At 51.8% G+C, this 7,025-nt stretch overlaps 1 protein-coding gene and 1 pseudogene across 3 annotated transcripts in view; both read right to left on the bottom strand.

Annotated features, from left to right (window-relative positions):
• Window positions 1–7,025, bottom strand: part of BCAP31 (B cell receptor associated protein 31) — a 28,498-nt gene that overhangs the window by 11,422 nt on the left and 10,051 nt on the right. The gene's annotated exons all lie outside the window — the stretch shown is intronic.
• Window positions 6,387–6,536, bottom strand: LOC121103895 (annotated as a pseudogene).

Below are 7,025 nucleotides of genomic sequence, written 5' to 3'. Positions count from 1 at the left end.
GGCCTGACACTGTCCCTATCTGCCTACAACCCCCAATTCAGTCCCCAGGGTTCAGGCAGCCCTCGGTGTGTGCCTGGAACCTTGGCACAGAGCTGATCGGCCTACAGGGAACAAGCCCAGGTTCCTACACCATACTTCACAGGCTGCCCGGGGCCTCGGAGGACAGCCCTCTGGGCTGGCTAACAGCACAGCCTCACAGAGCAGACTCAGGAGAGAAACCTCAGAGAGGCATGAAGAGGTGATGTTAGCTGGGCCACCAGGGGAGGGGGACAAGTTTCCAAGCAGAGGCCACAGAAATAGTTGGGGAAGGGGACCCACGTGGCCAGTTCATGACATGGGGAGGCCAGAGGAGAGATGGCAGAGGGCTGCAGGGAGGGATTACATCTGGAAGGACTTGGGTATCAAGTCTTTATGCCCACAGTGCCAGGAAAGCACTGGAAGCACAGGTAGTGGGGCCAGTTCTCCATGTCAGGAAGGTCACTTGTCTGGGGCAAGGGGGACAGGCTGGGGGAGCCAAGACGGCATCAGGAAACCCAGCTGGGAAAATGGCAGCGCCACCATGGCAGAGGTTCCAAGGACGAGGAGGAAGGCAGGCTCAGGAGGTCAGAGCCCTAGGCTGTCGAATGGGGACAGTTTCAGTTTCATAAGGTGAAAAGAGTTCTGGAGCTTCGCTGTGCACCAGTGCACACAGACTCAACAGTACTGACCTGGACACTGAAAAATGGTTCAGATGGTTAATTTGACATTATGTGTAATTTTACCGTAAGTTAAAAAGACTCACACAGGAAGATCACATGGGATAAGGAAAAAGGACAGAGCACCCCCAGGCTTCTGGGTTGGGACAGCAGTTCTCAAACCCGGTGGCCCAGCCTAAAGAGAAAGGAGCACAAGGACCCAGGAAGGAAACAAACTGCCCACATCAAGGCTGCCACGCAGAGACCGGACAAAAAGCCCAGACCCTGCTCCCACTCCCTGCAGCCAACTGGTAGAGGGAAGCACAGGCTTGTTTAAAGATGTGATGCATTCTTCAAGACCAAGGCCACCTTCTCCAATTAGGAGGACTGCTCAACCCCACTTCACCCAATATGTTCCTGATGTGGGCCCCGCTAGGCACCAGTACTACCACCAGTCCCTCTTGTGAGTATCGTTCTCCTCCCCTGTGGTCCCCACATCCACTAACCTGCTGTCTCTAGGTCTCTACCCCAGTCTTGGCACATCCACTAACCTGCTATCTCTAGGTCTCTACCCCAGTCCCCTCTGGCACATTTCCTTTCCCCTCCGTGTCAAGGGAAGTGGAGCTACCAGCAGCTCCCTCTCACCCATCCGTCAACCCTTTCATGAAGCTGCCTGCAGCCCACAGCCCTGCCATCCTACTGAACAGCCACCCTTCGGTGAGCTTTGCTGACTCCCTTCCCTCCAGTGCACAGTCCTTCCAGCACTGCCACCTTGTAAGCACCCCCAGCAGAACTACCAGCGCCTCAGCCTTCGAAACCTGGTGTTCCTGCTGGCTTCTCCCCTTCTCTCATCAGCACCCCTCCACCCTGCCCTTCGCGCCCCCCCCCACCACTACCATGCCCTGGTTCAGGCCACTAGCAGCTCTCCTGCTCCAGCAACCTCCAACTTCGTCTCCCTCTGTCGGGGCTCTCCTGCTCTACCCCAACCTTTGACTGTTGCCAAACATGAACACACAACTCTGACCGAGGAGCAGTGCCGTGGAACAAGTCAGCACTCTACCACATGGAGGTCAGGCACAAACTAAGGCACCAGCATTCAAAACGCTCCACCCCACCACTCCCGAGCCGTCCACCCTGTTCGGCCTGTCCCTCCCCACACTCAGCTGGAACCTACTGGAGCTCAGGGACTGAGCCAGCGCCTGCCAGTGTAATGTGTGCAAATAGGAACAGCAAAGGCAAATGTGTCAAACAGGACCGGGAGCTCCAAGGCACCTGGCTTAGCTGAGGTGTGCACAAAATGGCAACCGAGGCAGGTTTTCCACTGTTTATGACCAGAAAAACAGGGAAAGATGGGCTCAATGTTCAATAGTGGGCAATTGGCTAGACACACAAAATGCTGGAGAGGCAGATCGGTTGCCCTAGAAGGACGCTCACGATAAACTCAGTAGAAAGAAAATGCAAGTTCCCACATGGCAGCTACAGCCCGACCCTGAGATCAAGACCTGAGCTACGATCAAGAGTCGGGACGCTTAACTGACTTAGCCACCCAGGCGCCCCCCTGACCTGGTTTCTAAGAAGTGGGCAGACTCTGTGGGGAAAGAATCCAGGCATGGAGGTCTCATCATTCTAAGTTTGATTTCTCGGCTCCGCCAAGAGGCAGCTCTGGGGACTTGGGAGGGCTTTTGAGCTTCTCTGAGCCCGTTTCTTCTGCACAAAACTACTGTAAAAAATTATTTTGTGCCTAGTATATAGAACATCTAGCAAGAGATAACTGCTATGAGGTGTAAAAACCTGTAGAAAGACAAGCAGCAAAGGTACACGTCAGCAGCAGTTACAGTAGCAGTAACATTTCAAACAACTTATTTTCTTGCTTATTTCAAGCCTCATCTTCCTCCAAAGACTATGTTACCCCATGACCATCTTCAGATGTATGAAAAGGGACAAAGAATCATCTAAGAGATTAGAGTCGTGACTCATGAAACCGAGATTAATGATGAGGACATGCAGGAAAGTAGATTCTAGCTTACAGATAGCACAGGAGGCTTTCTACCAAAAGCCAGGCAGTAACTACTCAGGGAACAGAACAGCCCACTATCTGGTCTACAGTCAGAGGTGGGCTGAAAACCAACAACCCAGTACTGGCAGCTCACACCGACGCAGACAAGCTGGTATGTGAACAGGGGAGAGGAACTAGGCGTGAGCCTGGGCATGGCCACTTACAGCCTGTGTGACTCAGGCCACTCCATCTTTCTTGGGCTGCCCTTCTCCATTCATAAGCCCCCCAGAACTACACAGGTTACTGAAGTTCTTACTGGCTTTGAACAGAACCAGAACCCACACAAACCACTCACACGCAGAGGTGAGGCCACATGGCTGCAGTCTGAGAGATAAGCCCTTAAACAGGAGGGAACACTTAGCACCAGAGGGGAGGAGCCTACCCAAAGCCACCTCCTGACCTAGTGGAGCCAGTCTCCTGACTTCCAATCTGAGTCCCTCCTAAGTGTAGTTCTGTACAGCATGCTGCTGCAGGCGCCCCTCTGATATCACTCCAGCATAGGGCAGTGAGGGCTACTCATGTGCACATCCCCCCCAACTACTCTGTCTTCTCCCTTCTGTGGCAATAACCCAGCACCGTCTCATTTTGAGTAATGCTCACGTGTCCGTCAAGCTAAGACTGTGAGTGGGACCCCACAAAACAATTGTCATAATATAACCAAACCTGACCCAGCAAAGACAAAGAGACATCTCTTGCTCATTCCTTTACAAGTTTGCACACAGCTACCAAGAGTTACTGGTTCAGGGGCTCCTGGCTGGCTCAGTCGGTAGAGCACATGACTCTTGATCTTGGGGTTGTGAGTTCAAGTTCCTCGTTGGGTGTAGAGACTACTTAAAAATAAAAAAATATTAAAAAAAAAAAAGCTCAGAGAGTCACATAAGCGAAGACATGTAGAACAAACAAGGAATGAGCCCTCCCCGCACAGGGCAAGGACTATGTGCTGACCGGTGAGAGAAGACATTCTTCGAAGAAAGAGAGAAAGCGCTTCAAACATTACAGGGCAGGGGGCACCTAGGTGGCTCAGTCGTTAAGCGTTTGCCTTCGGCTCAGGTCATGATCCCGGAGTTCTGGGATCAAGCGCATCGGGCTCCCTGCTCGGTGGGAAGCCTGCTTCTCCCTCTCCTACTCCCCCTGCTTGTGTTTCCTCTCTCCGTCAAATAAATAAAATCTTTAAAAAAAAAAATTACAGGGCAGACATACACGGTTTCTGAACCAAGCAGGTAAATGAGGAGAGCAAGACAGTGCTCCGGTGTTTGAAATGCACCTGACCGCATCCAGACCTAGCTAGAGGAATCCTATCCCAGGCAGTGAAAGCCCACGACACGGCCAGAAGCGCCATCCGCTGCCGGCCTCCAGAAAAGCTCGCATCGCACGTGTGCCGGAGTGGCGCTGTCCAAGCATGAACACGCATGGGGCTCACCCTGGAGCCTGCTCGCCAGGGGCCGGGGGCCCGTCTGTGGAGCTGCATTTCCAACAAGCCTCCAGTTCCTACTGAGGCTACTGCGCCACAGGCCGTCAGAGCAGCAGAGCGCCAGCGGAGCAGGACACCACACTGATCCATTTCCAACGACTAAAAATATTACGAGGCAAAAAGGAACAGAATGCCAGGGAGGACTGATGTGGGAAAGTGGTTTTTAATAGTAAAAATTTCAAGCCACCTCACGTATCTGAGAACAGGGAACCAGTTAAACACACAATGGTCCCCTCACATGACACACTACATGACCATTAAAAACAAGAGAAGTCTGCATGAGTCATGGAAAAATCACCAAGACATATCATTGAGTGAAAAGGGCAAGTCAAAGCAGAACAAAAAGACCCACGGCACTTGTGGAAGAAAAGTTACACATTACATAAAACATGACTTTAAGAATTCGGAAACATCCCTTTATTACCCATCTCCAGGGATGAGACAAAGCGCTCACTCTTGTGCCTGACACTTCTATATTATTTGAAGTTTAAGGGCCTTTATTTATTTTACGATGAGCAGGAATAACTTTATAATCAGAACAACAAAGATTATCATTTTGTTTTTATTCAAAGTATTTCCTGCAAGCCATGTACAGGTTGTGCGGACATCAAGTCTGGACAAGAACTTTCCACAGCTAACGTTGTGCAAAAAGAGAAGTCTCTCAAGGGCCACAGCTGCCATATAGGACCTGAGCCCTAGACTAGGAAGGAGTATGTATTTCCAGAAAATTCCATAAATGATTCAACAGATCATTTGTGGGCAACTGATGAATCCACACTGACCCCTGGGGTCACTGTTTCCTTTTCTAAGAAGTTGCACGAGACCAATCTCACATGTTTTTGGATCGACTACTGGACAGGGACATGGGAGGGTGCAGCAGGCATAGCAAAACATCTTCTAGCTACAGAGAGGTAGGAGATTCGTGGCTGCTGAATCAAGCAGGCCCAAGAAGCTACTCCAGCCACTTGTCACGTCTGACTTGTCTGAAAGAAAATTCAACCTAGTGCTATGTGCTTGTGAAATGGACTGGTCACAGCAAAGTGGGGAGGCGGCTAGCAGGGCAAAGGACAGGGTGGCACTGCAAGAACAGACTGGAAAGGCACGCCCAAATTTCACTCCCTTCTCCTAACTTCTGTGCGCCCTTCTGGGAACAGCTTGGTATATAAACAAGGACTGCTTTTCTCTGTGGCTGTCTCCTCAGGTGACAAAGGAAACTGCCAACTGCTCTGTACCCTCGTGGTGATGTCGTTACCTGACTCTGCATTTGTCAAAACACTCCTAGCACTGGATGTGACTGTACCATCCGTCAGTGTTAACAACTCAACCGCGGGAATGACACTGCAATGCCTAGCTGCACAGTGTCGCAGAGAGAGGACTAAGTCAAACATGCTCACTCACCTGGCATGCCTGGCTACCCCCTGCCCCCGGCCCAGCCACACAATAGCAGAACAAGCACCACTCTATCCACCACCGTGACTGCCTATGAATTCGCAAACTGCCGTTTACCAGCATCTCTCCGAAGGTGGGGTCCCAAATGCAGCCCTCCAGGTAGCACTGGCCGACACGGAGCTCGACAGGGCTAACAGCGCCCTCCTGGCAGCCCCAGCTTTCACAAAGGGCGCTAGGAGCTCCTCCACTTCTGCTGTGAACTCCTACCAAGGTGCAGGAACTAGGTGTAGGTCCCAGTCCCTGACAGGCCCTGTCTCTGCGGCCCTCTATGAACCTGCACGCACATTTACACAGCTATCCCCATCAGTGAGCCCGTCCAGCAGCCATGGATTCCCGGTGGTAGCTAACCCGCCTGCTGTTCGACTCCTCCTTGGGCACCTCTCCCTGCATCTACTCACCAGGTCGTGCCACAAGTGTCCTCAGCAGAGAAGTGCCAGGCAGGCTGAGGGTGGAGCCTCTACCCGGACAGGGCAGCTCCCTGCAACAGCCACTCACGGGAGTGAGGATCCCACCTGACTACACACCATGAGGCCTGCACCCTGCCCACGCTTCAGCATCCACTCCCTAGAAATCCAACGGGAGACTGGCAAACACTGTGCTGGAACGCCACGCATGCGAAACAGACGGAGACCAGTGTAAGATTGATAGAACTCGTTCTCTATGAACTCAGTCACCAACGACCCCTCTATCTTCTCTGAAACCATACAAGCTATTCTTGCTTGCTTGCTTTCTAAGGTGGAGGCACACCATTCCCAGAGGTACTGCAGTACCAGAATGATGCGTGGAGCGCATGGAGCAAGGTCCTACTCCATCTCCCTGCTCGAAAACCAATTTACAGATAGAGGACCATCAGATACTACACTTAGCCGAAAGGCCAAGAAGCGATACAAGATATTCTTTCTAGAACACGGGCTGAGATCAAAGTCAGACCCTCCCACTCTAGTTCTATCTTTGCCAGCCTTCCCCCTCCTTTGGAAATCAGGATGTTTGCCCATCTGCAGCCTTCCAGCATCCATCCTACCCTGCAGCTCCTCAAGGACCAGCAATTCCACCAGCAAAAGACAGCCAGAGCCTCTGGCCACGATGTCATTAGTGTAAGCGGAAACTACATCGCCCACCTGGGGTTTCCATTCTCTCATTCCAGGGCCTCCTTCACCCTTGACTTCCTGCCCCTTTCCTTACCTCACGGAAGAACATCAAGGAAACTACTTTTCCCCCAGGTCTTACTATGTTTCACGATGCAGAGCCCACTGCAGGCTTTCATTTCCTGACGCTGCTTTCCTTAAAGCTCTGTGTGCTCTCCTGGATCAGTCCATAGTTTTCTTTCTGTCCTTCCTATCTTTCAGATAAAACATGAGCTTGCCGGGGAGTCCCC

The sequence above is a fragment of the Ursus maritimus genome (genome assembly GCF_017311325.1).
Source record: "Ursus maritimus isolate PB19 chromosome X unlocalized genomic scaffold, ASM1731132v1 scaffold_X1, whole genome shotgun sequence".
In the NCBI taxonomy this organism is placed as follows: Eukaryota; Metazoa; Chordata; class Mammalia; order Carnivora; family Ursidae; genus Ursus; species Ursus maritimus.
The sequence above is the reverse complement of the archived record's forward strand: the minus strand, read 5'-3'. Positions and strand labels throughout refer to the sequence as shown.